The sequence below is a fragment of the Trachypithecus francoisi genome, unplaced genomic scaffold (genome assembly GCF_009764315.1).
Source record: "Trachypithecus francoisi isolate TF-2019V2 unplaced genomic scaffold, Tfra_2.0 Lachesis_group13, whole genome shotgun sequence".
Lineage (NCBI taxonomy): Eukaryota > Metazoa > Chordata > Mammalia > Primates > Cercopithecidae > Trachypithecus > Trachypithecus francoisi.
Window position 1 is genome coordinate 89,394,176 of NW_022681458.1, and position 13,761 is coordinate 89,407,936.

Below are 13,761 nucleotides of genomic sequence, written 5' to 3' on the forward strand. Positions count from 1 at the left end.
TGGCCAGAGCTTATGTGGCATTATTGTAGTAATACAATGTCAAAGGACCAGGCAAGTCTTTTGGAAACAATATGTACCCCTAGAAACCTTTACCCTTGTCCCTTTTGTTAGGAACATCTCTCGAATTTGGGTGGGGAGATGAAATTGGGACAGACTAAAAATGATATTGCAATATTGTGGCTTAAAATAAATCATTGTGAGATTTGCATTCTTTGAGTCATGCTTAGGCTGGAACATTTTCTGCCTGCATTTAGATACTCTGTTTCTTTCTTAAATTTCCTTACAGTTCCTGTAAGACAAGTCCTGGTATTGCTACCAAAATATTTCTCAAATAAGTGCAATCAAACAACATAGTGCAGTGTAAAAATGAGATAAAAATATACTTAGTAGTAAAAGCAAGTGTCACTGAAAATAAATTTAGGCCCTGTATCTAAAAATTTTAAATTATGAGATTTTCCATCATCAATCAATGAAGCTAGGCTTCTTGAAAAACTTTATAATCCCCTGAGGCAAACATAAAAGGCCTTCTGCTAGAGTCAGGTCTGAGTCCCTTAGGGGCCAAAGCTTTGCATGGTCTAGCCCTGGGAGAGGAAGAAACTAGTCGTAATTAGTGAATATTATTCACTACCCTGGCTCAACCAAGATCACGCACATACACAGAGAGTTAATTTTGATTGCTAGAATTTGATACCTCCTATGTGTATAGAAGCAATTAAATGACCATTTACAATAACACTTTTAACAATGAGTTTCAGTTAATTTATTTACAAAATTTCTTTAAACATTTCATCTGGGGTTTTCTATGTGGTCTGTATGCTTTTAAATATTCTAATTATTTATTAAACAGTTTCCAGTTCTTAATATAAGAACTTAAATATAAGCAAAGGAATCACTGTTGATGGCAGTGGTGGCCCCGTCTGGAGCAGCTGCTGCAGGGACTCTAGCTGAAACCTACACCACAGCTTGCTCTCCTGTCTGCTTCCTACCTCCGCAACCACACTGTCTCTGTCTCTTTTGCTGATACATCCTAATCCCTCCTACTTTTAGACCACAGCTTCTTAATTCTGGCTGCACATAAGAATCACCTGGCAAGTTTTTAAACTACAGTAGTGCCCGGGCCTCAACACATTAAAACAGAATCTCTGACTAATTAAAGCAGAATCGCCGAGGGTGAGTTGAAAAGCTTCATCAGTTTTGGTGGGATTTCTGGTGGGAACCAGAAACAGGTGGAAGCCCCGCCCTGTTTTGAGTTGGCAGAGCGGGAGCCTGAGCTCCCTGACGCAGCTGCAGCTGCCCAGCCATGGCTGCTGACTGAGGCATCTCTGCATTCTCAGCGACCCCGGGGATGCTCCATGTTTCCCACAGGCTCAGAAGTACCTGCTCCCGTTGCCTGGTCTCTCCCCGCACCCAGCGCCCGCTTTTTCCTTCTTTCCTCCTCTGTCCTCTTCCTGGATGGGTAATCCCCTCTCTGTAACCACATGACACTTCCCTTGGATGCATCCCCCAAACTGGGAAGGGTTTAATTTCCCCAAACCTTAAACTGCCTGCCAATCTCTTGAGGAGGGACAACTTACTTGTTTTCCCTTCACAGGACTCCAGAGTGATAGGGCTAACGGTTCAGAGGAAGGGAACCCGGAAACTTGACATACCGGCAAAAGGGTTAAAGTTCTTAGAAGATTTATCGAGGGGAAGATGGCAGATAGGCGTCAGGACTACCGTGCAGCTCCCACTTGGGAGATAGAGCAGCATGTGGAGACTCACATCATGAGCTTTTGCTCCAAGAACTACCACAGCAACATACCAGGAAAGCTGAGAGAATCCATAAACCCTCTGAAGGAAATGGATCACTGCTGCAGGCTCCCTGAGATGCCAAAAAACTGTGGGTCAACTTGCTTTCTCAGCAGGGAGGCTGGTAGTTGGGGCAAGTTCTCAGCCCTGGTCACCAGCTGCCTGGAGTAGACTCAGTGTTGTTGGGGGAGTACAGTGGGGATGAGACCAGCCTTTAGGACTGTGGGCTGCATGGGAGTAGGGTGAGATCTGTGACTGCTGGCTTTCCACGACTTCCCTGGTGACCTGTATGACTTAGCAGAGGCAGCCATATTCCACCTGGGAACACAACTCTATTGGCCTAGGAACCACACCACCATCCCCCACAGCAGCTGCAGCAAGCCCCATCCAAGAATAGTCTGAACTCAGACATGGCTATCCCTGCTCCCACCTGGTGGTCTTTTTCTACCTGCCCTGGTTGCCAAAGACAAACGACATAAGCTCTTGGGAGCTCCATGGCCCTGCCCACTGCCTGAGAAACCTGAATACATAACCAGGTGACCCTAGGGCATGTTTGCTTCCTCCCTGTAGGAGCTGATGTGCTCTTGAGAGAGCCACCTTCTGGCTGGAGGCCAACCAACAGAAAATCAGTGCACTAAACAAAAACACAACCAAGGACCTTCACAGAGTCCATTTCACTCCCCTGCTACCTCCACTGGAGAAGGACTGGTGTCCATGGCTGAAAGACCTGAAGGCAGATCACATCACTGGACCCTTGCAGATACTCCCCAGTACCAGCCCAGAACCTAGTAGCTTCTTCTGGGTGGCCAGACCCAGAAGAGCAAAAACAATTACCACCGTTTGGCTCTCTGGAAACCCCATCCCTAAGGGAATGGGGAGAACATCACATCAAGGGAACATCTTGTGGGACAAAAGAATCTAAACAGCAGCTCTTCAGTCCCATATCTTCCCTCTGACATAGTCTACCCAAATGAGAAGGAACTAGAATAACAATTCTGGTAACATGATAAAACGAGGTTCTTTAACACCCCCAAAGATCACACCAGCTCACCAGCAATTAATCCAAGCCAAGATTAAATCTCTGAATTGCCAGAAAAAGAATTCAGAAGGTCAATTATTAAGCTAATCAAGGAGGCACCAGAGAAAAGTGAACATCATGGGCTAGGCATGACGGCTTAAGCCTGTAATCTCAACACCTTGGGAGGCCGGGCCAAGTGGATCATGAGATCAAGAGATAGAGACCATCCTGGCCAATATGGTGAGATCCCATCTCTGCTAAAAATACAAAAATTATCTGGGCATGTTGGCACGGGCCTGTAGTCCTAGCTACTTGGGAGGCCGAGGCAAGAGAATCGCTTGAACTCAGAAGTGAGTTCATCTGCAGTGAACTGAGATAGCACACTGCACTCCAGCCTGGTGACGGAGTGAGTCTCTGTCTCAAAAAAAGAAAGGAGAGAGAAAGAGAGAAGGAAGGAAGGAAGGAAGGAAGGAAGGGAACAGGATATGAAAGAAAAATTCAGTAAAATAACAGATAAAAAACAATCACAACTTCTGGAAATCAAGAACACACTTAGAGAAATGCAAAATGCACTGGAAAGTCTCAGCAATAGAATCTAACAAGGAGAAGAAAGAACTTTAGAGCTTGAATACAAGTCTTTTGAATTAGCCCAATCCATCAAAGACAAAGAAAAGAAGAATTTAAAAAAATGAACCAAGCCTCCAAGAAGTTTGGGACTATGTTAAGGATCTAAATGTAAGAATGATTGGTATTCCCAAGGAAGAAGAGAAATCTAAAAGTCTGGAAAACATATTTGAGGGAATAATAGAGGAAAACTTCCCCAGTTTTGCTGGTGATCTACACATCCAAATACAAGCAGCTTGAAGAACACCTAGGAAATTCATCACAAAAAGTTCATTACCTAGGCACATAGTCATCAGGTTATATAAAGTCAAGACAAAGGAAAGAATCTTAAGAGCTGTGAGGCAAAAGGATCAGGTAACCTATAAAGGAAAACCTATAAGATCAGCAGCAGATTTCTCAGCAGAAACCCTACAAGCTAGAAGGGATTGGGGTCCTATCTTTAGCCTCCTCAAACCAAACAATTATCAGCCAAGAATTTTGTATCCAGCAAAACTAAGCTTCATAAATGAAGGAAAGGTAACATCTTTTCCAGACAAACAAATGCTGAGAGAATTCGCGATTACTAAGCCAGCACTACAAGAACTGCTAAAAGAACTCTAAATATTGAAACAAATCCTTGAAACACAGCAAAATAGAACCTTCTTAAAGAATAAATCTCACAGGACGTATAAAACAATAACACAATAAAAAAAGATTCAGGCAATAAATAGCATGACAAATGGAATAGTACCTCACATCTCAATATTAACATTGAATGTAAATGGCCTCAATGCTCCACTTAAAAGATACAGAATGGCAGACTGGTTAAGAATTCACCAACTAAGTTTCTGCTGTCTTCAGGAGACTCAGTTAACACATAAAGACTCACATAAACTCAAGGTAAAGGGGTGGAAAAAGATATTCCATACAAATGGACACCTAAAGTAAGCAGGAGTAGCTATTCATATATCAGATGAAACACACTGTAAAGCAGCAGGAATAAGAAAAGACAAAGAGGGACATTATATAATGATAAAAGGTCTAGTCTACAGGAAAATACACAATCCTAAATATATACGCACCTAACACTGGAGCTCCAAAATTTATAAAACAATTACAGGACATGAGAAATGAGATTGATGCCAACACAATAATAGTGGGGGACTTCAATACTCCACTGACAGGTCATCAAGACCGAAGTAAACTGTGAGACAATGGACTTAAACTATACCCTAGAACAAATGGACTTAACAGATATTTACAGAACTTTCTACCCAATAACTATAGAATATAAATTCTAGTCATTAGCACAGAACAGTCTCCAAGATAGATCACATGGTAAGGCACAAAACAAGTCTCAGTAAATTTAAGAAAGTCAAAATGATATCAAGTACTCTCTCAGAGCACAGTGGAATAAAATTGAAAATTAACTCCAAACAAAACCCTCAAAACCACGCAAATACATGGAAATTAAATAACCTGCTCCTGAATGATCATTGAAACAACAATGAAGTTTAAAAAATTCTTTGCACCGAGCAATAATAGTGACATAAACCATCAAAACCTCAGCAATAGTGGTGCTAACAGGAAAATTCATATCATTAAATGCCTATATCAGAAAGTTTGAAAGAGCAAACTAGGGTCACACCTCACAGAACTAGGGAAACAAGCATAGTCCAAACCCAAACCTAAGAGAAGAAAAATAATAACAAACATCAGAGCAGAGAACTAAATGAAACTGAAACAACAACAACAATACAAAAGATAAATGTAACAAAAAGCTGGTTCTTTGAAAAGATAAATAAAATGATAGACTGTTAGTGAGATTAAACAAGAAAAGAAGATCCAAATAAGCTCAATTAGAAATGAAATGGGATATACTGATACCACATAAATACAAAATATTATTCAAGGCTACTATGAACATCTTTATGGACATAAACTAGAAAACCTAGATGAGATGGATAGATTCCTGGAAATATACAACCCTCCTAGATTATACCAGGAAGATAAAGAACTCTGAATAGGCCAATAACCAGCAGCCAGATTGAAATGGGAACTAAAAAATTGCCAATAAAAAAGTTCAGGAGCAGATGAATTTACTGCTGAATTCTATCAAACATTCAAGGAAGAATTAGTACCTATCCTACTGACACTATTCTACAGAAGAAAGAGGGAATCCTTCCTAAACCATTCTATGAAGCCAGTATTACCCTAACACCAAAACCAGGGAAGGACATAACAAGAAAAGAAAACTACAGACCCAAATCCCTGATGAACATAGATGCAAAAATCCTCAACAAAATACTAGCTAACCAAATCGAACAGTATATCAAAAAGAAGCCCTCATTATCAAGTGGGTTTCATACCAGGGATGCTGGGATGGTTTAATATCTGCAAGTCAATAAATATGAAACACCACACAAACAGAATTAAAAACAAAAATCATATGATCATCTCAATAGTGTCATTTCTCAAAATGACACAGAAATAACATTTGACAAAATCCAGCATCCATTTATCATTAGAACCCTCAGCAAAATCGGCATAGAAGGGACATACATTAAGGTGATAAAACCCATCTATGACAAACCCACAGCCATCATTATACTGAATGGGGAAAAGTTGAAAGCATTCCCTTTGAGAACTGGAACAAGACGAAAATACTCACTTTCACCTCTTCTATTCAATGTAGTACTGGAAGTCCTAGTCAAAACAATCAGATAAGAGAAAGAAATCAAGGGCACCCAAATTAGTAAAGAGAAAGTCAAACTGTCACTGTTTGTTGATTATATGATTGTATACCTAGAGGGCCCTAAAGACTCGTCCAAAAAGCTTCTAGAACTGGTAGATGAATTCAGCAATGTTTCAGGATACAATATTAATGCACAGAAATCAGTAACTCTGCTATACACCAACAGCAACCAAGCTGAGAATCAAATCAAGAACTCAACCCCTTTTACAATAGCAAAAAAATAAAATACTTAGGAATATACCTAACCAAGGACGTGAAAGATTTCTAAGAGGAAAACTACAAAACACTGCTGAAAGAAATCATAAACAACACAAACAAACAAATGGAAACACATCCCATGCTTGTGGATGGGTAGAATCAATATTGCGAAAATGACCATAATGCCAAAAGCAATTTACAAATTCAATGCAGTTCCCATCAATATACCACCACCATTATTCCTCACGTAACTAGAAAAAAAATTCCTAGAATTCATATGGAACCAAAAAAGCCTACATAGCCAAAGCAAGACCAAGCAAAAAGAACAAACTTAGAGACATCACATTACCCAACTTCAAACTATACTGTAATGCCATAGTCGCCAAAAGAGCATGGTACTTGTATAAAAATAGGCACATAGGCTGGGTGCAGTGGTTCACACCTGTAATCCTAGCACTTTGGGAGGCTGAGGTGGGTGGATCATTTGAGGCCAGGAGTTTGATACCAGCCTGGCCAATGGGGTGAAACCTTGTCTCTACTAAAAATACAAAAATTAGCTGGGTATGGTGGTGCACACCACCATAAGATGACATAGAAAAAGTCATTTTAGATATTGGGTTAGGCAAAGACTTCATGACCAAGAACCCCAAAGCAAATGCAACGAAAACAAAGATAAATAGATGAGACGTAATTAAACTAAAAAGCCTCACAGCAAAAGAAATAATCAGCAGAGTTAACAGACAACTCACAGAGTGGAAGAAGATCTTCACAATCTACCCATCTGACAAAGGATTAATATTTGGAATCTACAAATAATTCAAACAAATCAGCAAGAAATTTTTAAAAATCACACCAGTGGGCTAAGGACAATAATATACAATTCTCAAAAGAAGACATACAAATGGCCAATGAAAGTGAAAAAATATCCAACATCACTAATTATGATGGAAATGCAAACGAAAACCACAATGTGATACCACCTTACTCCTGCAAGAAGAGCCATCATCAAAAAATCAAAAGATAGTAGATGTTGGTGTGGATGCAGTGAAAAGAGAACACTTTTACATTGTTCGTGGGAATGTAACCTAGCACAACCACTATGGAAAACAGTGTGCAGATTCCTTAATGAACTAAAAGTAGATCTGACATTTGATCCAGCAATCCCACTACTAGGTATCTACCCAGAGAAAAAGAAGTCATTATACAAAAAACAGACTTGCACACACATGTTTATAGCAGCACAATTTGCAATTGCGAAAATTTGGATCCAGCTCAAAAGCCCATAATCAATGAATGGACAAAGAAAATGTGGTATATATATCATGGAATATTACTCAGTCATAAAAAGGAACAAAACAATGGTATTTGCAGCTAGCTGCATGGAATTAGAGATTGTTATTCTAAGTGAAGTAATTCGGGAATGGAAAACCAAACATTGCATGTTCTCGCTCATGAGTGGGAGCTGAGTAATAAGGAGGCAAAGGTATAAGAATGAGACAATGAACTTTGGAGCTTGGGGGAAGGGGTGGGTGTTGGGTGAGGCAAAAAAGACTACACATTGAGTACAGTGTACACTACTTGGGTGATGGGTACACTAAAATCTTAGAAATCACCACTAAATAAATATTCATGTAACCAAACACCACCTGTTCCCCACAAAACCTATTAATATAAAAAATAAATTTAAATAAATAAAATGCCTCACAAAAAAATAAGTAATTATTTTTTAAAATTTTCTTACTAGTCAGACTTCTGGTTTCTCTCTGTGTGTGCAAACTGGTTGTAGGAATGGTAAAAAGTACCGTATTCTCTGCCCCTCCATGAGTTCAAAAACCAGAAGTATTGGCCATTTGGCATGGCTAAGTTTGGGTAATAAGAGAATTAAAAGGACTTATTTAAAAAGGAGTACCATGGTTAAAAGCCAGCTTAATTAAAAGTGGATAGCCAAGCTATAATTATATTTCAAAAGCCTTTATGTCTTTTCTCTTTGTGGATCTTGTTTTTCTGGAAAAAAAGTTTTTTTCTTCTTAGTCGGCTGAATTATTTTTCTCCATTTTATCTTGGCTCTCAATGCACACATGAGAAGCCCTAAGATGACTTCTGATGACCAGGGACTCCTTGGGAAAAACAAAGGAGGTAGCCAGGTGCGGTGGTTCATGCCTGCAATCCCAGCACTTTGCGAGGTTCGAGACAGGTGGATCACCTGAGGTCAGGAGTTTGAGACCAGCCTGGCTAACATGGTGAAACCCTGTCTCTACCAAAAATACAAAACTTAGCTGGGCATGGTGGTTCGCGCCTGTAATTCTGGCTCCTGGGAGGGCTGAGGTGGGAGAACCGCTTGAACCTGGGAGGTGGAGGTTGCAGTGAGCCGAGATCACGCCTCCAGCCTGGGCGACAGAGAGCGTCTTCATCTCAAAAAACAAAAATAAAAGCACAAACAAAACAAAACAAAAAGCAAACAGCAACAACAAAAAAAGAAAGACAAAGAAGGTAAAACTAAACTAAACTACTGAAAGAAAACAGACTGATTGAAAAGCTAAGCGTTCCCTCTTAATGAATAAAGGCTTTGCCTTGTTTGAAAGTTTTTGAGTCATCATTTTGGCTAAATAAATGACTTACGGTAATCTGGAATTCTATTTCATAATATTAAGTGTTTTAAACCTTTAACATATTTGATAGGCTTCCCAAAATGGAATTTCAAGTTCAATTTTGTTTTTTTTTTTTAATACTGGTAACTTTGGAATGCTACAGAGGGCCCCTGAAACATCCAGAAGACAGGTAAACAGGATTATGTGATGTGCTTAGTTATGTGGGACTATCAAAATAACAATAAGGCTTAATCTTTTTCAGTTATATTTTTGTGAATAATATTAATATATGTTCAAAAATTGTATGGGATTACTCAAATTTTAATGTCTGAGTATATGTTATCAATCATAACTAGGGTTATTATGTTATTATAAACCACAGAAATAACCAAATTTGTTTGTTAATCAAGTTTTTGACTGTGACTACCCTAAGACATTTTGCCATTCACAGACAATTGTTGTCTTGTTTTGATTCTCTTCTAAAGATAGTTTATAATCAGCTATAGGACTTTGGCAGGTGCTCATTCGTTGTTTTTAAGTTTTTATCTGCATTTTAGACTAACCCTGCTTATTCCTGTGACCAACCAGTGATCTCTGACTGCAGCTCAGAAGAAACAAAAGGGATACATAATGTAAAAATCTGGACTAATATTCTAATTCTGGGCAATTATCCTGCAAACCCTGCCAGGTGATGGGGTTAAATGTGGTCCCCACAACCCGCAGGTTTCTTTTTTGAAAAAGTAAGACCAAGGGAGCTAACTAAAGCCGATCTCCACACACCCAAATCTTAGCAAGCACAACTATAGCTACCAGTTATCTGGGTGTGTCAGCACCTCAGGACTTTTGAGCTGTCCTTACCCTCTGGTTTCATCTTGATCCATGTCTTCTAATAACCTGGTTTGTCTCTTCTTGTCTTCAGGTCATCAAACTCCAAATGGTCATGCAAATGGAGCCTCAGATGATGGCTCCATTTTACTGGGAATCCTTAGATAGGCCTCTGAGAGATCTGACTGCTGTTTTCCCCAAAACATGCCCCCTGTCATTATGAAGCAGTTAAGATGAGTCATCATCCCTATCCTAATGGCAGTTAGATGTACCTCTTCATAGGAGGAATTGATGGCAGCAGCAGCCCATCTGGAGCAGTCACTTGTGGGGATGCCAGCTGCAGTAGGGGAGGCATGGCTGGAGCTGTGCCCTCCAGGGAGCTGGTGGGAACGGGGAGCACATGGGAGACCTGCCCCCTTCCCAGTTGGCAGTTGTGGCAGCCCTGCACTCCTGGGTTCAGCTGCAGCTGCCCAGCCGCGGCTGTGCGCCCAGGCGTCCCTGCACTCTCAGGGGACTGGGAAGCCCCCTACCCCCAGAGGCTCAGAAGTGCCTAATCCCACTGCCTGGCCTCTCTCAGCTCCTGGTGCATGCTCTGATTTCAGAGCAAAGTTGAAGCCAAGCCTGGGCCCTGTCACTACCCAGCTGGATATGCTTGTGCCCAAGGCAATGCTGATATGCCAGCCCCCTGCCCCCTCAGCCCCCTCCGGAATTTGGGTGCTGATGAGCACAGGAGGGAAGCTGAGGTGAAGCCTAGGGTGGCTTGGCATGGGTCTGCGGGCATTCCTTGGCATGAAAAGTCTGGGCATCATGGACAACATGACTGATGGTGACAGGAGGCAGACAGGCTCCTGGGTGGAAAGGGGCAAGTCCCCCGTGAAATCCCACCTTCAAGCCATGGATGGCCTGAAGCATAGGGATCGGGCTGTCAGTTCCAGGTAAAGTTAATAAACCAGAGTGAGAACTTATGGTACTTTTTCCAGATCCACCCATGTCCACACATAAACCAATCAGCACTTCCTCCCTTCTAAGCCCATAAAAATCCCAGACTTAGCCAGACTCGAAAAGACTTTGTGATGATCTGCCTGCAGAAAGGAGCCACCTGGTCTCCTGAGAGCTGTTCTGTCACTCAATGAAGCTCCTCTTCACCTTGCTCATCCTCCAGTTGTCTGTGTACCTCATTCTTCCTGAAAGCACGACAAGAACTCAGGACCCACCAAATGGCAGGATTGAAAGAGCCGTAACATAAACTGGGGGCTGAAACTCACCCCCCAACCCTGCTCACCACATTTCAGGCAATGAGAAGGAGAGAAGAGCTGCGGCCCTTTAGGGAGGCCAGACCTGGGGTCTCCCCGAGCCAGGGCTGTGACAACCTCTTTGGAACTCTGCAGCTCCTGGCATCTCCAAACTTCTGGACACCACTGCATTCCCTTTGTCCAGATGCAGGTGCCCACAGAGGAAGTCACACATGGTACATCTGGTCCAGCCACAGCCTCACACGGAGGTGGCAACTGTACTGGCACCTGTAGCTGCCAGCCCCACCACAGCAGCCAGCATGCCTGGCTGTGCAAAGTGGCTGGACCCCGTGCTTACTCGCCTCCGTACCCCTAGCTGCTCTGTGCCTGGCTCGCCCTTGGCAAGTATGGGATCTGGGCCAGTAGCGTTAGCCAAGCACAGCCTGCCAGGCTTCGAGGATGGAACAAGCTCAGTGGGCACAAAATATACTCAGCAGAAGGTGCCACCAGCCACAGAGGTTTCCAGCTGGCGAAGTGACACCCCAAGGATCCCATGACACTATCTTTGCTTTACAATTTTAAGACAAAAGGTTTGAAAGATATGTTTTAAAAGGTTATATCTTTTAAGAGTGAGGTGACCATGTGATTCCAAAATACTGTTTCCTACACACGCTAGATGTCACTGCATAACCTGAAGTATTGGCTGTAACTTGATCTATTTCTTTACTCTCCTTATAGGCAAGATCAGTAAGAGTACAAAATAATCTCCAGGCACATTTCCCGACAGTGGCAGGTCTACTTGTATCTGGCCATTGTAGTGATAAAAATGAATTCTTCTGAACTCTCACAGCAATTCTAGACATTAACCTACAAAGGAACATTATCATTTTTCTTTTTATTGACTCTTTCTTTTCCAAATTCTGAATATGTTTGCACTGATGAGTAAACAGATAGTCCCTAATCTAAAAGATGCTGGAAGAAACATGGCCAGGTGCAGTGGCTCACGCCTGTAATCCCAGCACTTTGGGAGGCCAAGGCAGGCGGATCGGCTGAGGTCAGGTGTTCAAGACCAGCCTGATCAACATGGTGAAACCCTCTCTCTACTATAAACACAAAAATTAGCTGGGCATGGTGGTGGGCGCCTGCAATCCCAGCTACTTGAGAGGCTGAGGCAGGAGAATTGCTTGAACCCAGGAGGCGGAGGTTGCAGTGAGCCGAGATAGTGCCACTACACTCCAGCCTAGGAGAAAGAGCGAAACTCTGTCTCAAAAAAAAAAAAAAAAAAATGCTGGGAGAAACGTAAAGAAAATAAAAATTAGCTAATGAACTTAATGTGTTCCAAATTCAATAGTTATGGAATGCTTTCTGTGTGTCAAGCACCAATAAGCAGCAGGAGACACAAAATATGAAGGACACAAAGGACTGTGGGAACATAGAGAAGAGGCTCATAAAGGAATTAGGCAACAGACACCAGCCCCAAAAGAAACAGCTAATCTTCATTTGAAAAACCTTATATAACCTGCACATTGTGCACATGTACCCTAGAACTTAAAGTATAATTTAAAAAAAAGATAAGAAAAAACATATACTTCAGGTGGTTTATGATTTGTGCTTCCTTAGGTTCGAGCAACATTTATCAACTATATTTAGTGCTCTGTGAGATGTAAATAGGTGGTTAGTGGAAAAGAATTCCACAGTCAAATAAGTCTGAAAAAAATTTGGCTATTAAAAAGCCAACAGGCATGTTTTAATTGCAGAATTTCTCAGTGTCTACTATTTGAATGTGGATTTCATCTCAAAGAGGAATGCAGTACCTATTATGTCTTACTGAGAGATACATTCTTTTTTTTTTTTTTTTTAAAACAGAGTCTTTGTCTCAGCCCAAAATCTCCTTAAGCTGATAAGCAACTTCAGCAAAGTCTCAGGATACAAAATTAATGTGCAAAAATCACAAGCATTCTTATACACCAGTAACAGACAAGCAGAGAGCCAAATCAGGAATGAACTTCCATTCACAATTGCTTCAAAGAGAATAAAATACCTAGGAATCCAGCTTACAAGGGATGTCAAGGACCTCTTCAAGGAGAACTACAACCACTGCTCAGTGAAATCAAAGAGGACACAAACAAATGGAAGAACATACCATGCTCATGGATAGGAAGAATCAATATCGTCAAAATGGCCATACTGCCCAAGGTTATTTATAGATTCAATGCCATCCCCATCAAGCTACCAATCACTTTCTTCACAGAATTGGAAAAAACGGCTTTAAAGTTGATATGGAACCAAAAAAGAGCCCACATTGCCAAGACAATCCTAAGTCAAAAGGACAAAGCTGGAGGCGTCACGCTACCTGACTTCAAATATACTACAAGGCTACAGTAACCAAAACAGCATGGTACTGGTACCACAACAGAGATATAGACCAATGGAACAGAACAGAGTCCTCAGAAATAATACCACACATCTACAGCCATCTGATCTTTGACAAACCTGACAAAAACAAGAAATGGGGAAAGGATTCCCTATTTAATAAATGGTGCTGGGAAAATTGGCTAGCCATAAGTAGAAAGCTGAAACTGGATCCTTTCCTTACCCCTTATACGAAAATTAATTCAAGATGGATCAGAGACTTAAATGTTAGACCTAATACCATAAAAACCCTAGAAGAAATTAGGTAGTACCATTCAGGACATAGGCAGGGGCAAGGACTTCATGTCTAAAACACCAAAAGCAACGGCAGCAAAAGCAAAA